This window comes from Carassius auratus, unplaced genomic scaffold, assembly GCF_003368295.1.
Source record: "Carassius auratus strain Wakin unplaced genomic scaffold, ASM336829v1 scaf_tig00218361, whole genome shotgun sequence".
In the NCBI taxonomy this organism is placed as follows: domain Eukaryota; kingdom Metazoa; phylum Chordata; class Actinopteri; order Cypriniformes; family Cyprinidae; genus Carassius; species Carassius auratus.
The window spans coordinates 1-10,000 of record NW_020529424.1 but is presented as its reverse complement, the minus strand read 5'-3'; the positions used below and the strand labels follow the sequence as shown (position 1 = coordinate 10,000).

Below are 10,000 nucleotides of genomic sequence, written 5' to 3'. Positions count from 1 at the left end.
GCATTGCTGCTTCTTTGTTCAACAAACACTAACAATCCAGTAGTGTAACACTAGAGCAAAGAAGCAAAATTATTTTGCTTAAACTCAGCAAACAGTGCTTGGGGATGCTGGGCAAATACATGCAAAAGAGGCAATCTACCTCTGAGCTACATCCCCATTTAACATAGAACTTTGCTGCTTCTTTCTTTTACAAACACTATCAATCTAGTCATGTAAGAATTTAGGGGAAAGAAGCAACATATTTTTTCTTAATCTCACATGAAAGTCATTAAACATTGCTTGGAGATGCTGGGGATTGGACCCAGGACCTCATACATGCTAAGAATGCGCTCTACCACTGAGCTACATCCCCATGTTATGAGCAGCATTGCTGCTTCTTTGTTCAACAAACACTAACAATCCAGTAGTGTAACACTAGAGCAAAGAAGCTAAACTATTTTGCTTAAACACAGCAAACAGTGCTTGGAGATGCTGGGTATTGAACCCAGGACCTCATACATGCAAAGCATGCGCTCTACCACTGAGCTACGTCCCCACATTTCAATCATCCCTGCTGCTTCTTTGTGTAACAAACAGTAACAATCGAGTCGTGTAACACTTCAGAGAAAAGAAGCCACTTTTCTCTTTCTTAATCTCACATGAAAGTTTTTAAACAGAGCTTGGAGATGCTGGGGATTGAACCCAAGACCTCATACATGCGAAGCATGCGCTCTACCACTGAGCTACATCCCCACTTTTTGAGCAGTATTGCTGCTTCTTTGTTCAACAAACACTAAAAATCCAGTAGTGAAACACTAGAGCAAAGAAGCAAAATTATTTTTGCTTAAACTCAGCAAACAGTGCTTGGAGATGCTGGGGATTGAACCCAGGACCTCACACATGCAAAGCATGTGCTCTAACACTGAGCTACATCCCCATATTTTGAGCAGCATTGCTGCTTCTTTGTTCAACAAACACTAACAATCCAGTAGTGTAACACTAGAGCAAAGAAGCAAAATTATTTTGCTTATACTCAGGAAACAGTGCTTGGGGATGCTGGGCAAATACATGCAAAAGAGGCAATCTACCTCTGAGCTACATCCCCATTTAACATAGAACTTTGCTGCTTCTTTCTTTTACAAACACTATCAATCTAGTCATGTAAGAATTTAGGGGAAAGAAGCAACATATTTTTTCTTAATCTCACATGAAAGTCATTAAACATTGCTTGGAGATGCTGGGGATTGGACCCAGGACCTCATACATGCTAAGCATGCGCTCTACCACTGAGCTACATCCCCATGTTATGAGCAGCATTGCTGCTTCTTTGTTCAACAAACACTAACAATCCAGTAGTGTAACACTAGAGCAAAGAAGCTAAACTATTTTGCTTAAACACAGCAAACAGTGCTTGGAGATGCTGGGTATTGAACCCAGGACCTCATACATGCAAAGCATGTGCTCTACCACTGAGCTACATCCCCACATTTCAATCATCCCTGCTGCTTCTTTGTGTAACAAACAGTAACAATCGAGTCGTGTAACACTTCAGAGAAAAGAAGCCACTTTTCTCTTTCTTAATGTCACATGAAAGTTTTTAAACAGAGCTTGGAGATGCTGGGGATTGAACCCAGGACCTCATACATGCTAAGCATGCGCTCTACCACTGAGCTACATCCCCATGTTATGAGCAGCATTGCTGCTTCTTTGTTCAACAAACACTAAAATCCAGTAGTGAAACACTAGAGCAAAGAAGCAAAATTATTTTGCTTAAACTCAGCAAACAGTGCTTGGAGATGCTGGGGATTGAACCCAGGACCTCACACATGCAAAGCATGTGCTCTAACACTGAGCTACATCCCCATATTTTGAGCAGCATTGCTGCTTCTTTGTTCAACAAACACTAACAATCCAGTAGTGTAACACTAGAGCAAGAAGCAAAATTATTTTGCTTAAACTCAGCAAACAGTGCTTGGGGATGCTGGGCAAATACATGCAAAAGAGGCAATCTACCTCTGAGCTACATCCCCATTTAACATAGAACTTTGCTGCTTCTTTCTTTTACAAACACTATCAATCTAGTCATGTAAGAATTTAGGGGAAAGAAGCAACATATTTTTTCTTAATCTCACATGAAAGTCATTAAACATTGCTTGGAGATGCTGGGGATTGGACCCAGGACCTCATACATGCAAAGCATGCGCTCTACCACTGAGCTACATCCCCACATTTCAATCAGCCCTTCTGCTTCTTTGTGTAACAAACAGTAACAATCCAGTCGTGTAACAATTGAGAGAAAAGAAGCCACTTTTCTCTTTTCTTAATCTCACATGAAAGTCATTAAACAGTGCTTGGAGATGCTGGGGATTGAACCCAGGACCTCATACATGCGAAGCATGCGCTCTACCACTGAGCTACATCCCCACTTTTTGAGCAGTATTGCTGCTTCTTTGTTCAACAAACACTAAAAATCCAGTAGTGAAACACTAGAGCAAAGAAGCAAAATTATTTTGCTTAAACTCAGCAAACAGTGCTTGGAGATGCTGGGGATTGAACCCAGGACCTCACACATGCAAAGCATGTGCTCTAACACTGAGCTACATCCCCATATTTTGAGCAGCATTGCTGCTTCTTTGTTCAACAAACACTAACAATCCAGTAGTGTAACACTAGAGCAAAGAAGCAAAATTATTTTGCTTATACTCAGGAAACAGTGCTTGGGGATGCTGGGCAAATACATGCAAAAGAGGCAATCTACCTCTGAGCTACATCCCCATTTAACATAGAACTTTGCTGCTTCTTTCTTTTACAAACACTATCAATCTAGTCATGTAAGAATTTTAGGGGAAAGAAGCAACATATTTTTTCTTAATCTCACATGAAAGTCATTAAACATTGCTTGGAGATGCTGGGGATTGGACCCAGGACCTCATACATGCTAAGCATGCGCTCTACACTGAGCTAAATCCCCATGTTATGAGCAGCATTGCTGCTTCTTTGTTCAACAAACACTAACAATCCAGTAGTGTAACACTATAGCAAAGAAGCTAAACTATTTTGCTTAAACACAGCAAACAGTGCTTGGAGATGCTGGGTATTGAACCCAGGACCTCAGACATGCAAAGCATGCGCTCTAGCCACTGAGCTACATCCCCACATTTCAATCAGCCCTGCTGCTTCTTTGTGTAACAAACAGTAACAATCGAGTCGTGTAACACTTCAGAGAAAAGAAGCCACTTTTCTCTTTCTTAATCTCACATGAAAGTTTTTAAACAGAGCTTGGAGATGCTGGGGATTGAACCCAGGACCTCATACATGCGAAGCATGCGCTCTACCACTGAGCTACATCCCCCACTTTTTGAGCAGTATTGCTGCTTCTTTGTTCAACAAACACTAACAATCCAGTAGTGAAACACTAGAGCAAAGAAGCAAAATTATTTTGCTTAAACTCAGCAAACAGTGCTTGGAGATGCTGGGGATTGAACCCAGGACCTCATACATGCAAAGCATGCGCTCTACCACTGAGCTACTCCCCACATTTTGAGCAGCATTGCTGCTTCTTTGTTCAACAAACACTAAACAATCCAGTAGTGTAACACTAGAGCAAAGAAGCAAAATTTTTTGCTTAAACTCAGCAAACAGTGCTTGGGGATGCTGGGCAAATACATGAAAAGAGGCATCTACCTCTGAGCTACATCCCATTTAACATAGAACTTTGCTGCTTCTTTCTTTACAAACACTATCAATCTAGTCATGTAAGAATTTGGGGAAAGAAGCAACATATTTTTTCTTAATCTCACATGAAAGTCATTAAACATTGCTTGGAGATGCTGGGGATTGGACCCAGGACCTCATACATGCTAAGCATGCGCTCTACCACTGAGCTACATCCCCATGTTATGAGCAGCATTGCTGCTTCTTTGTTCAACAAACACTAACAATCCAGTAGTGTAACACTAGAGCAAAGAAGCTAAACTATTTTGCTTAAACACAGCAAACAGTGCTTGGAGATGCTGGGATTGAACCCAGGACCTCATACATGCAAAGCATGCGCTCTACCACTGAGCTACATCCCCACATTTCAATCAGCCCTGCTGCTTCTTTGTGTAACAAACAGTAACAATCCAGTCGTGTAACACTTCAGAGAAAAGAAGCCACTTTTCTCTTTCTTAATCTCACATGAAAGTCATTCAACAGTGCTTGGAGATGCTGGGGATTGAACCCAGGACCTCATACATGCAAAGCATGCGCTCTACCACTGAGCTACATCCCCACATTTCAATCAGCCCTGCTGCTTCTTTGTGTAACAAACAGTAACAATCGAGTCGTGTAACACTTCAGAGAAAAGAAGCCACTTTTCTCTTTCTTAATCTCACATGAAAGTCATTCACAGTGCTTGGAGATGCTGGGGATTGAACCCAGGACCTCATACATGCAAAGCATGCGCTCTACCACTGAGCTACATCCCCACATTTCAATCATCCCTGCTGCTTCTTTGTGTAACAAACAGTAACAATCGAGTCGTGAACACTTCAGAGAAAAGAAGCCACTTTTCTCTTTCTTAATCTCACATGAAAGTTTTTAAACAGTGCTTGGAGATGCTGGGGATTGAACCCAGGACCTCATACATGCAAAGCATGCGCTCTACCACTGAGCTACATCCCCAATTTTGAGCAGCATTGCTGCTTCTTTGTTCAACAAACACTAACAATCCAGTAGTGAAACACTAGAGCAAAGAAGCAAAATTATTTTGCTTAAACTCAGCAAACAGTGCTTGGAGATGCTGGGATTGAACCCAGGACCTCATACATGCAAAGCATGCGCTCTACCACTGAGCTACATCCCCACATTTCAATCAGCCCTTTGCTTCTTTGTGTAACAAACAGTAACAATCCAGTCGTGTAACAATCAGAAAAAGAAGCCACTTTTCTCTTTCTTAATCTCACATGAAAGTCATTAAACAGTGCTTGGAGATGCTGGGGATTGAACCAGGACCTCATACATGCAAAGCATGCGCTCTACCACTGAGCTACATCCCCACTTTTTGAGCAGCATTGCTGCTTCTTTGTTCAACAAACACTAACAATCCAGTAGTGAAACACTAGAGCAAAGAAGCAAAATATTTTGCTTAAACTCAGCAAACAGTGCTTGGAGATGCTGGGATTGAACCCAGGACCTCATACATGCAAAGCATGCGCTCTACCACTGAGCTACATCCCCACATTTCAATCAGCCCTGCTGCTTCTTTGTGTAACAAACAGTAACAATCGAGTCGTGTAACACTTCAGAGAAAAGAAGCCACTTTTCTCTTTCTTAATCTCACATGAAAGTCATTAAACAGTGCTTGGAGATGCTGGGGATTGAACCCAGGACCTCATACATGCAAAGCATGCGCTCTACCACTGAGCTACATCCCCACTTTTTGAGCAGCATTGCTGCTTCTTTGTTCAACAAACACTAACAATCCAGTAGTGTAACACTAGAGCAAAGAAGCAAAATTATTTTGCTTAAACTCAGCAAACAGTGCTTGGAGATGCTGGGAATACATGCAAAGATGCAATCTACCACTGAGCTACATCTCTTAACACTGAGCTACATCCCCATTTTTGAGCAGCATTGCTGCTTCTTTGTTCAACAAACACTAACAATCCAGTAGTGTAACACTAGAGCAAAGAAGCAAAAATAATTTTGCTTAACTCAGCAAACAGTGCTTGGGATGCTGGGCATATACATGCAAAAGAGGCAATCTACCTCTGAGCTACATCCCCATTTAACATAGAACTTTCTCTGCTTCTTTCTTTTACAAACACTATCAATCTAGTCATGTAAGAATTTAGGGGAAAGAAGCAACATATTTTTTCTTAATCTCACATGAAAGTCATTAAACATTGCTTGGAGATGCTGGGATTGAACCCAGGACCTCATACATGCAAAGCATGCGCTCTAACACTGAGCTACATCCCCATATTTTGAGCAGCATTGCTGCTTCTTTGTTCAACAAACACTAACAATCCAGTAGTGTAACACTAGAGCAAAGAAGCAAAATTATTTTGCTTAAACTCAGCAAACAGTGCTTGGAGATGCTGGGTATTGAACCCAGGACCTCATACATGCAAAGCATGCGCTCTACCACTGAGCTACATCCCCACATTTCAATCAGCCCTGCTGCTTCTTTTGTTTAACAAACAGTAACAATCGAGTCGTGTAACACTTCAGAGAAAGAAGCCACTTTTCTCTTTCTTAATCTCACATGAAAGTCATTCAACAGTGCTTGGAGATGCTGGGGGATTGCCCCACATTCAATCAGACCTGCTGCTCCTTGTGTAACAAACAGTAACAATCCAGTCGTGTAACAATTCAGAGAAAAGAAGCCACTTTTCTCTTTCTTAATCTCACATGAAAGTCATTAAACAGTGCTTGGAGATGCTGGGGATTGAACCCAGGACCTCATACATGCAAAGCATGCGCTCTACCACTGAGCTACATCCCCACATTCAATCAGCCCTGCTGCTTCTTTGTTCAACAAACACTAACAATCCAGTAGTGTAACAATAGAGCAAAGAAGCAAAATTATTTTGCTTAAACTCAGCAAACAGTGCTTGGAGATGCTGGGCAAATACATGCAAAAGATGCAATCTACCACTGAGCTACATCTCCATTTAACACTGAGCTACATCCCATGTCTTGAGCAGCATTGCTGCTTCTTTGTTCAACAAACACTAACAATCCAGTAGTGTAACACTAGAGAAAAGAAGCAAAATAATTTTGCTTAAACTCAGCAAACAGTGCTTGGGGATGCTGGGCAAATACATGCAAAAGAGGCAATCTACCTCTGAGCTACATCCCCATTTAAAATAGAACTTTGCTGCTTCTTTCTTTTACAAACACTATCAATCTAGTCATGTAAGAATTTAGGGGAAAGAAGCAAATATTTTTCTTAATCTCACATGAAAGTCATTAAACATTGATTGGAGATGCTAGGGATTGAACCCAGGACCTCATACATGCAAAGCATGCGCTCTAACACTGAGCTACATCCCCATATTTTGAGCAGCATTGCTGCTTCTTTGTTCAACAAACACTAACAATCCAGTAGTGTAACACTAGAGCAAAGAAGCAAAATTATTTTGCTTAAACTCAGCAAACAGTGCTTGGAGATGCTAGGGATTGAAACCAGGACCTCATACATGCTAAGCATGCGCTCTACCACTGAGCTACATCCCCATATTTGAGCAGCATTGCTGCTTCTTTGTTCAACAAACAATAACAATCCAGTAGTGTAACAATAGAGCAAAGAAGCAAATTATTTTGCTTAAACTCAGCAAACAGTGCTTGGAGATGCTGGCAAATACATGCAAAAGATGCAATCTACACTGAGCTACATCTCCATTTAACACTGAGCTACATTCCCATGTTTGAGCAGCATTGCTGCTTCTTTGTTCAACAAACACTGACAATCCAGTAGTGTAACACTAGAGAAAAGATTCAAAATAATTTTGCTTAAACTCAGCAAACAGTGCTTGGGATGCTGGGCATATACATGCAAAAGAGGCAATCTACCTCTGAGCTACATCCCATTTAACATAGAACTTCTCTGCTTCTTTCTTTTACAAACACTATCAATCTAGTCATGTAAGAATTTAGGGGAAAGAAGCAACATATTTTTTCTTAATCTCACATGAAAGTCATTAAACATTGCTTGGAATTGGACCCAGGACCTCATACATGCTAAGCATGCGCTCTACCACTGAGCTACATCCCCATGTTTGAGGAGCATTGCTGCTTCTTTGTTCAACAAACACTAACAATCCAGTAGTGTAACACTAGAGCAAAGAAGCTAAACTTTTTTGCTTAAACTCAGCAAACAGTGCTTGGAGATGCTGGGTATTGAATCCAGGACCTCATACATGCAAAGCATGCGCTCTACCACTGAGCTACATACCCACATTTCAGTCAGCCCTGCTGCTTCTTTGTGTAACAAACAGTAACAATCGAGTCGTGTAACACTTCATGGAGAAGAAGCCACTTTTCTCTTTCTTAATCTCACATGAAAGTCATTAAACAGTGCTTGGAGATGCTGGGGATTGAACCCAGGACCTCACACATGCAAAGCATGCGCTCTACCACTGAGCTACATCCCCACGTTTTCAATCAGCCCTGCTGCTTCTTTGTGTAACAAACAGTAACAATCGAGTCGTGTAACACTTCAGAGAAAAGAAGCCACTTTCCTCTTCTTAATCTCACATGAAAGTCATTAAACAGTGCTTGGAGATGCTGGGGATTGAACCCAGGACCTCATACATGCAAAGCATGCGCTCTACCACTGAGCTACATCCCCACATTTCAATCATCCCTGCTGCTTCTTTGTGTAACAAACAGTAACAATCGAGTCGTGTAACACTTCAGAGAAGAAGAACCACTTTTCTTTTTCTTAATCTCACATGAAAGTCATTCAACAGTGCTGGAGATGCTGGGGATTGAACCCAGGACCTCATACATGCAAAGCATGCGCTCTACCACTGAGCTACATCCCCACATTTCAATCATCCCTGCTGCTTCTTTGTGTAACAAACAGTAACAATCGAGTCGTGTAACACTTCAGAGAAAAGAAGCCACTTTTCTCTTTCTTAATCTCACATGAAAGTTTTAAACAGAGCTTGGAGATGCTGGGGATTGAACCCCAGGACCTCATACATGCAAAGCATGCGCTCTACCACTGAGCTACATCCCCACGTTTGAGCAGCTTTGCTGCTTCTTTGTTCAACAAACACTAACAATCCAGAGTGAAACACTAGAGCAAAGAAACAAAATTATTTTGCTTAAACTCAGCAAACAGTGTTTGGAGATGCTGGGGATTGAACCCAGGACCTCATAAATGCAAAAGCATGCGCTCACCACTGAGCTAACACCCCACATTTCAATCAGCCCTTCTGCTTCTTTGTGTAACAACAGTAACAATCCAGTCGTGTAACAATTGAGGAAAGAAGCCACTTTTCTCTTTCTTAATCTCACATGAAAGTCATTAAACAGTGCTTGGAGATGCTGGGGATTGAACCCAGGACCTCATACATGCGAAGCATGCGTCTACCACTGAGCTACATCCCCACTTTTCAAGACAGCATTGCTGCTTCTTTGTTCAACAAACACTAACAATCCAGTAGGAAACACTAGAGCAAAGAAGCAAAATTATTTTGCTTAAACTCAGCAAAGAGTGCTTGGAGATGCTGGGATTGAACCCAGGACCTCACACATGCGAAGGCATGCGCTCTACACTGAGCTACATCCCCACATTTTGAGCAGCATTGCTGCTTCTTTGTTCAACAAACACTAACAAATCAGTAGTGTAACACTAGAGCAAAGAAGCAAAATTATTTTGCTTAAACTCAGCAAACAGTGCTTGGGGATGCTGGGGCAATACATGCAAAAGAGGCAATCTACCTCTGAGCTACATCCCCATTTAACATAGAAACTTTGCTGCTTCTTTCTTTTACAAACACTATCAATCTAGTCATGTAAGAAATTTAGGGAAAGAAGCAACATATTTTTTCTTAATCTCACATGAAAGTCATTAAACATTGCTTGGAGATGCTGGGGATTGGACCCAGGACCTCATACATGCTAAGCATGCGCTCTACCACTGAGCTACATCCCATGTTATGAGCAGATTTGCTGCTTCTTTGTTCAACAAACACTAACAATCCAGAGTAGTGTAACACTAGAGCAAAGAAGCTAAACATTTTGCTTAAACACAGCAAACAGTGCTTGGAGATGCTGGGTATTGAACCCAGGACCTCATACATGCAAAGCATGCGCTCTACCACTGAGCTACATCCCCACATTTCAATCAGCCCTGTTGCTTCTTTGTGTAACAAACAGTAACAATCGAGTCGTGTAACACTTCAGAGAAAAGAAGCCACTTTTCTCTTTCTTATCTCACATGAAAGTCATTCAACAGTGCTGGAGATGCTGGGATTGAACCCAGGACCTCATACATGCAAAGCATGCGCTCTACCACTGAGCC

At 41.6% G+C, this 10,000-nt stretch overlaps 17 non-coding genes across 17 annotated transcripts; all 17 read right to left on the bottom strand.

Moving 5' to 3' along the window:
- Positions 1-280: 280 nt before the first annotated feature.
- On the bottom strand, positions 281-352 carry trnaa-agc (transfer RNA alanine (anticodon AGC)). The gene has a single exon. It is a non-coding gene; the product is annotated as a tRNA-Ala (tRNA).
- Positions 353-660: 308 nt separating this feature from the next.
- trnaa-cgc (transfer RNA alanine (anticodon CGC)) lies at positions 661-732 on the bottom strand. Its single transcript has one exon. It is a non-coding gene; the product is annotated as a tRNA-Ala (tRNA).
- Positions 733-1,208: 476 nt separating this feature from the next.
- On the bottom strand, positions 1,209-1,280 carry trnaa-agc (transfer RNA alanine (anticodon AGC)). The gene has a single exon. It is a non-coding gene; the product is annotated as a tRNA-Ala (tRNA).
- A 308-nt stretch (positions 1,281-1,588) lies between these two features.
- On the bottom strand, positions 1,589-1,660 carry trnaa-agc (transfer RNA alanine (anticodon AGC)). Its single transcript has one exon. It is a non-coding gene; the product is annotated as a tRNA-Ala (tRNA).
- Positions 1,661-2,331: 671 nt separating this feature from the next.
- trnaa-cgc (transfer RNA alanine (anticodon CGC)) lies at positions 2,332-2,403 on the bottom strand. The gene has a single exon. It is a non-coding gene; the product is annotated as a tRNA-Ala (tRNA).
- Positions 2,404-3,259: 856 nt separating this feature from the next.
- On the bottom strand, positions 3,260-3,331 carry trnaa-cgc (transfer RNA alanine (anticodon CGC)). The gene has a single exon. It is a non-coding gene; the product is annotated as a tRNA-Ala (tRNA).
- Positions 3,332-3,801: 470 nt separating this feature from the next.
- trnaa-agc (transfer RNA alanine (anticodon AGC)) lies at positions 3,802-3,873 on the bottom strand. The gene has a single exon. It is a non-coding gene; the product is annotated as a tRNA-Ala (tRNA).
- Positions 3,874-4,180: 307 nt separating this feature from the next.
- trnaa-ugc (transfer RNA alanine (anticodon UGC)) lies at positions 4,181-4,252 on the bottom strand. The gene has a single exon. It is a non-coding gene; the product is annotated as a tRNA-Ala (tRNA).
- Positions 4,253-4,376: 124 nt separating this feature from the next.
- On the bottom strand, positions 4,377-4,448 carry trnaa-ugc (transfer RNA alanine (anticodon UGC)). Its single transcript has one exon. It is a non-coding gene; the product is annotated as a tRNA-Ala (tRNA).
- Positions 4,449-4,572: 124 nt separating this feature from the next.
- Positions 4,573-4,644, bottom strand: trnaa-ugc (transfer RNA alanine (anticodon UGC)). The gene has a single exon. It is a non-coding gene; the product is annotated as a tRNA-Ala (tRNA).
- Positions 4,645-5,324: 680 nt separating this feature from the next.
- On the bottom strand, positions 5,325-5,396 carry trnaa-ugc (transfer RNA alanine (anticodon UGC)). The gene has a single exon. It is a non-coding gene; the product is annotated as a tRNA-Ala (tRNA).
- A 1,001-nt stretch (positions 5,397-6,397) lies between these two features.
- trnaa-ugc (transfer RNA alanine (anticodon UGC)) lies at positions 6,398-6,469 on the bottom strand. The gene has a single exon. It is a non-coding gene; the product is annotated as a tRNA-Ala (tRNA).
- Positions 6,470-7,131: 662 nt separating this feature from the next.
- Positions 7,132-7,203, bottom strand: trnaa-agc (transfer RNA alanine (anticodon AGC)). Its single transcript has one exon. It is a non-coding gene; the product is annotated as a tRNA-Ala (tRNA).
- A 1,042-nt stretch (positions 7,204-8,245) lies between these two features.
- On the bottom strand, positions 8,246-8,317 carry trnaa-ugc (transfer RNA alanine (anticodon UGC)). Its single transcript has one exon. It is a non-coding gene; the product is annotated as a tRNA-Ala (tRNA).
- Positions 8,318-8,441: 124 nt separating this feature from the next.
- trnaa-ugc (transfer RNA alanine (anticodon UGC)) lies at positions 8,442-8,513 on the bottom strand. The gene has a single exon. It is a non-coding gene; the product is annotated as a tRNA-Ala (tRNA).
- A 500-nt stretch (positions 8,514-9,013) lies between these two features.
- trnaa-cgc (transfer RNA alanine (anticodon CGC)) lies at positions 9,014-9,084 on the bottom strand. Its single transcript has one exon. It is a non-coding gene; the product is annotated as a tRNA-Ala (tRNA).
- A 475-nt stretch (positions 9,085-9,559) lies between these two features.
- On the bottom strand, positions 9,560-9,631 carry trnaa-agc (transfer RNA alanine (anticodon AGC)). Its single transcript has one exon. It is a non-coding gene; the product is annotated as a tRNA-Ala (tRNA).
- Positions 9,632-10,000: the final 369 nt, after the last annotated feature.